Source organism: Alligator sinensis, unplaced genomic scaffold (genome assembly GCF_000455745.1).
Source record: "Alligator sinensis unplaced genomic scaffold, ASM45574v1 scaffold803_1, whole genome shotgun sequence".
In the NCBI taxonomy this organism is placed as follows: domain Eukaryota; kingdom Metazoa; phylum Chordata; order Crocodylia; family Alligatoridae; genus Alligator; species Alligator sinensis.
In genome coordinates, this window is record NW_005842886.1 from 21,519 (window position 1) to 33,690 (window position 12,172).

The window sequence follows — 12,172 nt, forward strand, 5'->3', positions numbered from 1 at the left end:
GGGGCTGTAGCCCCTGTGGGCTCTCAAGGCTGCTTTGGCAGTCCAGCTAGCACAAGGGGTAGTGTCCCCAGGTACCAATTGGCTGGGCCCCAGAAGCTCCTGAGATCAAGTAGCCCTGAGCTACTTGACAGGGCAGCTATTTGTACTGATGGGGCCAAGACGGGGCAGCTTTTTATATTGCTGGGGATAGCACAGGTGCTGGCCCCAGGCTGTAGCTCCCCCTGGCTGCAGATCTGGGGGAGCCAGGCAGGATTATTTTGCCCCAAGTGGCACAATTTGCCCCACATCAAAGTGCAGGTCTGAGCATGTGCACTGAGGCAAAAAGCCCCGGCTCAAATTTGCACCACTTCTATTTGAGCTGCTGCAAGCGCACGTGCCTGCATGTGTGGACACTCCCTATGAGTCTGTCACTGCATTCCTCTCACTGAGGACAGCACTTTTGCAGGAAGTCTAGAGGTTGCTCAACTGTGGTGAGACTAAAAAAGGAAAAGAAAAAAAGAAACACATCTGGCTATTTAAAGAATGCTCTGCATTACCTCTGTTTTTAAGAGCCCTGGCACACATTACATTTAGGGCAGCGGGGGGCAATTATTTCGGGTGGAGGGCTGCTTACCCAGTTTTGGCAAGCTGTTGAGGGCCGCATGGGTAACCCCGCCCCTCGACAGGTGCCCTGCCCCCTGGTCATCATCTTGGGACCAATGTGCCAATGTCTTGGGTCTAATGTCCCAGGACCAGCACCGGTGGGTCCCAGAGCGGGGCGTAGGCTGGCAGGGGTCTGTGGAGCCGGGCTGGGCTGCACCAGCAGGGAGAGGGGGAGTTGGCCCAGCTCCACAGAGCCCCTGCTGGCCGGGATCCCTGTACCCTTGCTGCCCTGCTGGCACTGGCCCCGGGACACTAGTGTGGGCCCCATGCTCCCACTCACTCCCAGTGCCCCCCAGCCCCGCGGTACAGGCATGGCGCAGCATGCAGGCCTGACACCCTGCTTGCCAACGGGGAAGGAGCTGGTGCAGAATGCAGGGAAAAGTGGCCCCTTGCCCGCCCTGTGGCCGGTGTCCCACACTGCAGTCGCTCGCAGCCTGCATGAGGCTGTCTGTGCCTGCTCAGGACAGCCCTGCGTGGGCTGCTGCAGTAGGGAGCCCTGTCCACAGGGCAGGGGAGGGGCCGCTTTTCCCTGTGCTCAGCTTTTCCCTGGGCTCCCTCCCTGCCTGGGGTCCTCCCCTGCCCTCCACCTCCCCCCCCTTACCTGAGATTCCCACACTGGGGCAGGTCCCAGGCCAGAAGCCCCTGCTGGGTCTTCTGGCTGGGGGGCAGGGTGGGGTGGGGCAGGCCTTGCTGTTGTGGGAGCCTGCTGGGCTTCCCCTGGGTCCTACTGCCCCTGGTTCCTGTCACTTTTGACAGAAACCAAGGACAGATCAATATTAATTTTCTAAAATTTTTAGGGGCTCCACCGACCAGATAGAATGGCCTCACAGGCTGGACCTGGCCTGTGGGACATATTTTGCCCACCCCTGATTTAGGGTGTAATCAAGGTGTAAATCATGCCATAAATAGTAAACCTGCCACATGTTAAAGATAATTTATGGTGTAATAACAAAGTAAATGAGTCACAAAGATGTTATAATATATAAGGTCTTTATGGGTTGTCTGTATCATGCCTTAAATTAAATATGTGGCATGTCACAGATCCTGGCATGGGGCTGCCCCAGAGTCTGGAATACAGCACCCTGTGCCTAATCAGTGAGAGCAGGCTGGGAGAGCCCCAGTTCCTAGACCCTGTGCCACTGCCTGATCCCTGTAGGCAGATGTGGGAGGGGGGTGCTGTGAGCCTGACATCAGGAAGTTTCTCCCCAATATCAGGCTTACTTTACCCCACACCTTTAAAAAGCGGCATGCAGGTAGGAACTCTAGTTGCTTACCAGCCTTAAGTTCCTGAGGCCCCTGTGGAAAAAGCAACTGGTGAACCGGGAACTAGAGGTGCACCAACACGTTGGTTCAATATTGGATTGGTACTGATCACACCTGAGGACAGGAGGGTGATCCAGGCTGACCTGGACAGGCTCAGCAAGTGGGCGGACAAGAACCTGATGGTGTTTAACACTGAAAAATGCAAGGTTCTCCACCTTGGGAGGAAAAACCTGGAGCATCCTTATAGGCTCGGCAGTGCTATGCTGGCTAGCACTATAGAAGAAAGAGACTTGGGGGGTCATTATTGACCATAAGAGGAACATGAGCCCTCAATGTGATGCTGCAGCTAGTAAAGCAAGCAAAACGCTGGCTTGCCTCCATAGATGCTTCTCAAGCAAATCCCAGGATGTCATTCTCCCCTTGTACTCGGCCTTGGTGAGGCCGCAGCTGGAGTACTGTGTCCAGTTTTGGGCCCCACAATTCAAAAAGGACGTGGAGAAGCTTGAGAGAGTGCAGAGGAGAGCCACGCGCATGATCAGAGGTCAGGAAAACAGACCTTATGATGACAGGCTGAGAGCCATGGGGCTCTCTAGCCAGGAAAAGCACAGGCTCAGGGGTGATCTGATGGCCACCTATAAGTTTATGAGGGGTGACCACAGAATATGTGAGAATGTTTGTTCACCAGAGCGCCCCAAGGGATGACAAGGTCGAACAGTTATAAATTACTGCAAGACCGTTTCAGGCTGGACATAAGGAAGAATTTCGTTACTGTCCTGGCCCCCAAGGTCTGGAGTAGCCTGCCGCCGGAGGTGGTTCAAGCACCTACATTGAATACCTTCAAGAGAAATGTGGATGCTTATCTTGCTGAGATCCTATGACCCCAGCTGACTTCCTGCCCTTTGGGCAGGGGGCTGGACTCAATTATCTTCTGAGGTCCCTTCCAGCCCTAATGTCTATGAAATCTATTAAATCTATGATATAAGGAAAACTGGCTGTATCGGATATTGGCCCCATGGGGCTGATAATTTGGCTGATAAATGCCCATGCTGCACGCATCCATAGCGCACCACTCGGGCACCAAGGAGCACAGCTGGCAGCATGGAGAGCTACCTCCAGCTGGTAAGTCCGATGTAGTGGAAGGGGAGGGGGGAAGTAAGGGGCGTAGGGGAGAGCAGATTAACGCCTCCCGCAATGAGAGAGGGGGCAGGGGCAGGTGCTGCCCAGGTGGGGCGGAGAGGGGAGGGGGAGGATGCTGCATCCACCCCAAATTTCACCGCCACTCCTCCCAGCACCGCCACCACGAGCCACAGCCCTGGCTTAACACCTCACCTCCACCCATGTGCTGGGAAGAGCCGGGGCTGCACCAGGTGGCTGGCAGCAGTGGTGCGGGGAGCAGAGCAGTGGCAAAGCTTGGGGTGGATGCAGCATCCTGCAAGTGCTGCCACTGCCTGCTCTGAGCCCAGCCCCTGCCGAGAAGAGCCCCACACAGCCCCAGCTGCAGCCCGCCCCGTGCAGATCTGGGGAATAACCCCCCCCACCCATGCCCTCCCAGTGTGCAAGCAGTGGCAGGAGCCACCTTTTCCCCCATGAGCCGCAGCTCCATCCCCCAGATCCATCCTGCTTGGGCAGCGCCTGCCCCTGCCCCCTGCCTCATGGTGGGAGGGGGGACTGATCTGCCCCCCCATGCCCCTTCTCTCCCCCCTCCTCTTCCACCACATCGGACTTACCAGCTGGAGGCAGCTGTATTGGAAATTGTATCCATATCGGCCAATATGTCTCCTTAAATATCACTTATTGGTATTGGCCCCAAAAATCTCTATCAGTGCACCCCTACCAGAAACTCCTAACTGTCCATGCCTAAGATACAGATCCCAAGACAGGGGACTTTTAAAAAGCACACCTACAGCTCAGCTGCAGCTGATTTTAATTTCCCCAGGTGTCTGGAACCAGACACTAGGGACAGGCTCCCAACAAGAGCCCACTGAGGCAAGGATATACAAAGATTGTAACATAGAAAATACGTTATATCAGCAGGGTATACCACGACTGCCACAAGTTACACATTTATTGTGAGCATTATTACATTTAGAATTTTGTTTTAAAGCCTGTATTTGTGGAGCCAGGTAATTCTGAATCATAGACTTCATTTAAAAAATGTTGTAGGTTTCCTGTTCACCTGCTTTGAAACTATGACCTGAGTGTGACCTAAATGCTCAGAAAGCAAAGGGACACTTTCCCAAACAAACTGCTGTTTTAAAACTTTTGCTAGAGTTTAAGCTGTGATTTCTTGGGGGCTTTCCCCCTGATTTTTAACATTTGGGGTTGGCACTGCTGCTTTTAAGCTTCTGATTTTTGACAATAAGGATCCCATTGGGTATTTATAACCCAGCAGTAAGCATATTTGGTTTCTTATGCTACTGCTTCTGATGATGTCAGCAATTATATGGTCCCAACATTGACCTTGAATAATCAGTTCCTGTTGAACTTGCAGGGGTAAGGGGAAAGATGTGAGCTCACAATTTCAGCTGCAGTAGTTTCCTAATGGAGACAGTTTTCTTGCAAGGGTTATTTATAGAGGCAAAATAATTGGTTGTGTTTATCCCATACCAGACTGGGAGTGAGTGTTCAAAAACTAGAGTCTCTCAGGAAGGACCTGAGACCCCCACCACCCCCCCCATCCAAAAAATCTGATCATCAATAAAATGGTCTAAGAAAAGGCCATGGCTGTAGCTCCTCCAGACATTGCACCTTTCCAGAGCAGTTTTCAAAAACCCACCACTTCAATTTAGAGCCCCTGTTTCATCTACACATGCCCCAAGTGTGAGTGGCTCCCTGGCCCTATCTGGTTCTGCTAAGGAAATATCTACGCCTCTCAAGGGCCTTTCAGAGGAGATGGAGAATGAAGATGCCAGTGTAAGGGTACTTGCACTGTGGCACACTGTGGAAAACGTTCCTAGGCTGGCCTCGGATTCCTATGCCAGGTATGCTGATTTTCGCTCATACAGCCCAGGATTCAGTGAGGGAGGTTGTGTTTGGATGCTCTGATGTCTGAAACCATAAAGATGTTTTCTCCTTCCCCTTCCCCTGCTTTCTCCTGTTCCTTGTACTGTGAAGCAAGGTTTGTTTGGTAATAGCTTGTTGGACCAGCTATATTTGTGACGAATGGAGGGCAAGCTTTTTGGCATAAAATGCCCTTCCTTAGGTGCCCAGAAGATATAGACTCATAGAAAATTAGGGTTTGAAGGGACCTCAGGAGGTCATTTAGCCCAACCCCCTGCTCAAAGCAGGACCATTCCCAACTAGATCATTCCAGCCAGGGCGTTGTTGACCCGGGCCTTTAAAAGCCTCAAAAAGGGTCCAGAGGCCTGAAGCGCTGCTCGTGGTGGTGGTGGTGGTAGGTTGTTTTGTTTTGTTTAACTGAACTGCAGTGGCCAACCCCCAGCTTTGGGCTCATAATCTTCTGACTAATAGTTCAGACTGTCCTGAGCCATAAGACAGGCCGGAAAGAAGGAGGCTTGCACCTCAGCTGGAGAATGCAGGGGAATCAAATCCCACTACCTATTGCATGCTAAGCAGGTGCGTTACCATTTGAACTAATTCCCTGCTCTTTCCAGACAAAATTCCCTGCCCCATAATGGCTGCAACAACACAACTCTCTTACAGAATGCACTGTTTTGGTAAACTCACTGTGCAGCCTGTACACCCCCTGCCTAGCTTCCTGCTGTCATCAACCCCTGTCCTCCTCCCTGCTTCCCCCACCCTGTCCCCAGATGTGCCAGGGCTGGGGATGGCCTGGCATTCCTCAACAAAACCCAGATTTTGTGAGTCCTGTGGAGAACAGCCAGCACTAGAGAGGCGCTGGGAAAGTATTGGCCTTTGAATGTTAGAACAAACCAAGAAAGGGCAGACCAAGGGTAAGTGCTTATTTGGGGTGACTCTGACCTTCCAAAGGGTTTGAAGCTAGCTTAGTAGTCAGACAGCCACACTGCCCCAGACTGCCTTGCACTCAACTGAAAACACTCAGATCTAGAGAGTCTTAGGGGTGGCTACAAGACATGTTTCCATGGGGTTTTGCTATTAACACTGAATAGTGGTTCAACCTACCTTTATGCCACTTCTTACCATGATAGACTCTCCACTGGCAGAGCAGCAGGCTCTCCCCAGCAGCAATGGATTGTCCTGAGCTTTGCTCCAACATAAACTGGTTTTCCCTCACTCTTTAGGGGACCCTTCCATGGAGAAAGTGCAGGATGGGCCTTGGCACTGAGCTGCAGGGAGCTTGCAGTATACAGGGCACAAGCCACTCTGTGAGGGCAGCAACAGAAGCAGATGAGTGGATTTTATTCTGATGCACTGACATTTAAGAATCAGCGGAGCACTTATGATCCAAGAACAGCACATTGGCACTGGGTTGTATGAGCAGGCATGTTGCTCACTCTGCCAGTCTCTCTGCTGCTTCCTGCTTGGTAGGATGTGACTGTTCCAGCTGGAATTCCCAGGGGACAAATGCAGAGCCATTTTTCCTACCAGCTCTAATCCCATTGTAGCCCAGACTGGTGCACTGGGTGGTGTTGTGTGGGAGTAAAGGAACCATTATTCTGCCTTTCTTGGCTCCACTTGTCTGCAGCAAATAGGTAACATTTCCAGTTGCCTCTGAGAAAACAGCATCTAACTGAGAGCAGCTCAGGGGCTTTTCTTATCTCGCTCACATTCACTCTGCCCCCTTTTGAGCAATATGCCAGTGAATGCCTAAAGGGCCAACTGGAATGCCTTGGCTTTGTCTTTATTGGAAAGGAAGATGAGGGTAGGTTAGGCTCAGTGAATATAAGTGCATTGTTCTCAGCCACTTTTTATTGGTGAGAGAAGCCCCACAGAGTTCTCAGATGCTTATCCCTGTTCATCCTCATCTGAAGGATTCCAGAAGGAGTTTGCCACCTGCCCTGCCCTACGTGTTTTTTTTTTTTTTTTTTGAGACTCCAGCTGCATTTTGAGCCTCTGCATCTTCAGACACTTGTGTTGACTTCTGGGAGTCTGATGTTGAGCGACTTGCCCACTGTAGTAGAGATGGAACCAGGACCTGGTCCTGCAGATCCTTGTGTTAGATAGGACACAGGCTTGTGGTTAAAGCACTGCTGTTCTCAGGTTTGTTCCTGTTCCTGCTCAACCCTTTCAGAGCAAGGAATGTGTTGTCTAGCTGTCTTTTCTATCTGTGTGGCCCCTAAGTCCCTTTTCCCTGTATCTTACACCACTCTGCTCCGCTTGGCACAGCATGGCAGGAAAGGGCTTTCAATGCCAGAAAGGGGACATATGAAATTAAATCCAAAGCAAATTCAGTTTCTTCCCTTCCCCTTTTCCAGCAGGCTGGGCAAGATTCCAAATCTTTTGGACTCTGAGGTCTTATCTGGACAAGTGCAGATGTTTGGTTCCCTGGGGACAACCAGCAGTGGTGCACTTTGTGCTGCCACTAGTTGTCCCCAGGGAATGCCCATACCACGTGCCCTCTGGAGCATGGCAGGTTATCCCAGGTGGGGTAGGGGAGAAACTGTACTGGCCCCAGCAGCCTTATCTGGGGTTCTAGGAAGCTGCAGCCACATTGCTCCTGCAGCTGGGAACCTGGTTGGCAGTCAGAGCGTGGCTCCGGCTGACCAGGCTCCAGTTTTGGGCAGCACGCTCTGCCTCCACTTGGGTTGCCTTGCCTTGCCTTTTTTCTGGGTGGGTTTTTTTGACCCTGGGATCTCCTGGGGTCACCTCCCCCCACGCTGCAAGGTAGCAGTGCAGGAAACACCTAAATGTGTGCTATGTGGCACCACAGACAGGTCAGCAGTGCCACATACCGCATGGCTGCGCTCGCCTATATGCAGCCTGATTGTACAAAGCACTTGCTATCACCTGCTCACGGGCATCAGCATAGGGGCTCAGAGTAATGAGTACTTGCATCTTTTCAAAGTTCTTTTGCTTTAGAAGCCCATGTCAGCCCTCCATAACTGCTACACTGAGAAGAGCTGACCATCAAGGAAGCAAAAGGTGTTTGAAAATGGGAGGAAGAAGAATGATGAAATAATAAGGCCCTCCTCTACGCTCAGAAAAACAGTATTGACTTAAAAATCAGGAACAGTCTTGGAGCGTTCCACCTAGGGAACCATAGTCTCTGAAATACTTCCATGGCCTCCATCAGCGTACTCCTCTGAGACAGGATGGTACTGTGAGCAGTTAGGCAGAAGGCAGGTGAAGGCAAAGAGAGATTTCTTCCCACTTACCCAGGGACGCTTTGAAGCTGAAGGGAGAGTGGACCTGGGTCTTAGCATCTTCCTGAAGCCTGGATTTGGAGCTTGCCCGCTGGGTGTTGTTCACCTGCCTGAGCCTGGCCTTCCTTGTTCCAGAGAAGTTTGAGGTCCCTGGAAGGATGGACTAATGCAGGGCTGTCCAATTTGTGCCTATGGGCTGCATGGAACCTGAAAGAGCTTAACTCGGGGCTCCTGCTACCCTTACATCCTTGCCTCCCTACACTTCCCACCATGGGTTGGGGTGCCTCTCCTTTGGTCACTGCCTCCCTTCATTGCCTGCTTCTGCTTTGATCACCGTCTTCCTCTTCTTCCTCTCCCCCAGCTCCCTGAAGGCAGTCAGGGTCTCCAGGCTAGGTCTTCTCCAGTTTCAGTTTCCTCCTGCCCAACTGGTGGGCAGTGTGGCCAATGGAAATGTGGCAATGGGATGGTGCAGCCCACAGCTGCTCAGAAATTGGACAGCCCTGGATTAATGTATTCATTTTAAAGGCTCTCCCTATAGGGCAGGGATGGACAGAATGGTGGATCCAGCCAGGAACCAAACTCCATTTCCCAGCAACCCCTACTCATGTTGCTGTGGCCCGTTTCCATGAGACCACAGTAGTGGTGGTGCCGTGATAATATGGGCACAGGGCAGGGCACATTAGGCAGGGACCTGATCCACGGCCGGGGCTGAGATCTGGCAGTGGTGAAAACATGGTCCAGAGGATCTGCTGCTTGCACACCACAGCTCTGGACCACACAGAGCCAGATAGTGGCTCTGCCCCAACTTCAGACCACTCCGTCAGTGCCGTGAGATTCCAGCCCTGGAGCAGCTCCTCGTCCAGCTGCACTCTCTGCCAGTGCTGCTGGGCCAGTCTTCATGGAAACCCTGGCCATGCGCTGTCACGGCACTGCCACTGCTGGGGTCTCCATGGAAACCGGACACAGCAATGTGGGCAGGGGCTGCTGGGAAATGGAGTTTGCCATGGGCCTGATCCAGCCCATGGGCTGGACTTTGCCCACCCCTGCTATAGGGCCCGACCCACTTACTTTAGCGGAAGAAATTAGTTTTTACTGCTTTGGACTTCTGTCCAAGCTGCAGAAACAACAGTTGATGGGGAAGGTGCTGGGTTTTGTGTTGGCTCATGTGTAAGCAGCAGAGCGAGCGGCCAAGTTCCAACTGCAAGGGCAGATGCTGTGACTCTGACCCCTTATCCAGACATGGAGCTACTGACACTTTTGTTTCCGCAATGATTTTCAGAAGGGTAAGACATAGCCCTAGGTGCCTATCCTGCAGTTTAATTATGAGTTCTTTTCTGTAACCAACATGTCCCGATAGCTATCTCAGTACATTCTGCTTCTTCTGTCAAGCATATCTGCTTTTATCTTTGCTTTTATCTGTACTTCTTACTTCTCAGATTTAAAATCCCAAATGCTGAACTTTGTCCTGCACATCTGTGGTGTTCATGACTTTCAGCACTCGCCAGAGTAGGGAAATATACAGCAAAAAAAAATTGTTTTAGGTTTGTCCATAATGTAAGCAAATTTACTTGTGTTGCTTCAAGGTCAAAGTGTAACCATTCAAGCAATTTAATCTGGGGGCATTTTCTAGAGCACTAGCTAGTGTTCAGAAATGGCAAAAGACATTAAAGCACAGCTTGCGTTGTTGTATGCAGACCTAGAATACTGTACTTGCTTTAGAGGGCTGGTTATTACTGGCCTGTTAATGAGCTAGGCATTAAGGAGTCCAGTGGAAATGAAACACTGGTGGTGAGACTTTCCATTCCTAGGGCTGGTGGTTAGCAGCAGAAGGAGAGGTCACACATTGCTACGTATCCTGATGTGAACTGAATTGGGTCCAGAAAAAGGTTTTGCCCTTGAAACAATCTCCTTGGTTCCTTTATTTATCTATTTGTTAATGGGAACGGCACAAAGGCATGGGAGGAAATCCATACCCACAATTTCGGGGATCATAGGGGTAGTTTTGTTGCCAGACTGGTATGCAGAGGTTAGTTAGTGGGCGTGTCTACACAAGACGCTTACTGTGCGGTAGCCTAATAACACCGAGCAGTAACCATCACAAAAAAACCATGTGCCAGCACTACTGCACAGTAGCTGTAGTTACTGCACATTTAGTTAGTACTTCATTAAGGAAGTACGAAACTAAATGGTCAGTAACTACTGAGCATCGATGAATGTGTAGATGCTCCCAATGGCCAGTACTGAATAGGTGCTTTAGATGGGAAAGACAAGTTCACAGGATAAAAGTTTCTTGATTTGAAAGCCTCCTTTTTGTCTCTCCTGCAGGGGGTGCTTGGCCACAAACAGCTGCTAGTGTGCTTTAGTCATCTCAGTCAAATCCAGTGGGTCTCTGTTGGCCTTGCCACTGTGCAAATGATACCAAAAAGTGCCAGAGAAGCCAGATCCCCAGGGATGAAGGGGAATCTGTCAGAGCAGGTACAGCCCCCCTCCATCTGGCATCTGAGCTCCTGCTGTTTAGCAGTGGAGCCATTTGTCATGTCTATCTCTTCCTATTCTGATGGCAGCCGGCTCTGCAGGGTGACGTTGTCTCTGCTGTCTCACTCTTAATCTCCCAGAGTCTAGCCCAGTTCTACCTCGCCCATTTCAGTGAAGCATCTCTTATGGCTCCAGAGAACTGGAAAGACTCCCTCTCTCACACTGCCAGTGGAGCAGTGGGGGACATCCTGGTCTCTCCTCTGTCCCACAGGCCGTGCAGCCACCTCTTCTCTGGGTTTGCTCCCTGCTCAGTGGGATGAGTAGACAGCAGGTGGAGCCTGCATGCAATGAGGGTACCTGTTGTATTGTGAAGCTGATGTGGGAATGAACCTGGATACAGGTAGAGAAAATGTCTTAACCCAGGAAGTAGACCTGTACAGAGGCTATGTCCTCGATACAGAATTGGCTGCAGTGGCAGAGCGCCAGAGAGTAACACAGGTGTTTCCACCTGGAATGCAGCTTTCTGGACAGCTGGCTTGGAGCCAGGTACTTGTACACCACTGTCTTGCTTGATATTTTTTTCCTTTGAGAAAACTATATTAAAGCTAACATTTGATTTAAATTAATTCCCCCCTCAGTTGCTCCAGACACTCCCATCAAATCCTTTTGCAACTGCCTGCTGTGGGTAGCAATTCTGGGATGTTACCTTTTGTATAGCAGGCTTGGTTCAGCTTTGATTTTCTAGATTTGAAGCCCAGCAGGGCATACTGTGGCAGATCCTCTTAGTCTGGTCTCTTGTAACAAAGGCCAGAGCATGCCCCAGGAATCCTGCTGGAGCCCATGGTTTCTGTTTGGGCCAGAGTGCATGTGCCTGCAAGAGACACCCAAACTGGCCTGAAAGGTTTTCTATCTCAGGGAGCTCACCATGTTCCCAGGTGGGTTGTTCCCCAGGTAGGTTAGTCACCCCTGGCACCTTTCCACACTTTATTTCCAGCTTCCTTTCACCCACCTTCAGCTGCAAGCTGGTGGGTCACACCTCCTTGGCTCCAGTGCTTCACTCAAGGGAAAGCATCATTTCAACACAGAAAGGAGAGAGGCTCGGGGCTGAAAGTGGGGCAGCAGGGCACGGGGGAGGGGGCGGGATACTTTAGAAAAGGGACTTTTAAAAAATTAAAATATATATACATATCCTCTATCATAAGCTTTCCATCGCACATCTCAAAGCCACCTTAAGACACCCGCACTTTCCGTTACAATAAACGCACCCAACCCCCTGCGCACCCACCCTCCACCCTCACCTTACCCAATCGCAGTCCTTTAGTCCAGGCACCGATTTGGGGTTTATATTCTCAGTTCATTCGCTGTCGCTGTCGCTTCCGCTGCTGCGGATCCTGTTGCAGCCCTCCGCACTGCCTCCAGGTCCAGTTGCATCTCTGTCCTCTTGGTTCTCCCTGCCCGCTTCCCCTCCCGGTGCGGGGGTCTTTGAACAACCAGCGCCAGGTGTCGCTTTTCCACACGAAGTTGGCTGAAAGGGACGGGGCGGCCCG

General features: G+C 51.2%; 1 long non-coding RNA gene across 1 annotated transcript in view; it reads right to left on the reverse strand.

Moving 5' to 3' along the window:
- Positions 1-12,166, reverse strand: part of LOC106722935 — a 17,572-nt gene extending 5,406 nt beyond the window's left edge. The window contains exon 1 of the long non-coding RNA XR_001358944.2: positions 11,929-12,166. This is a non-coding gene — a long non-coding RNA (uncharacterized LOC106722935). The remainder of the gene's footprint in view (positions 1-11,928) is intronic.
- Between the last annotated feature and the right edge of the window lie 6 nt (positions 12,167-12,172).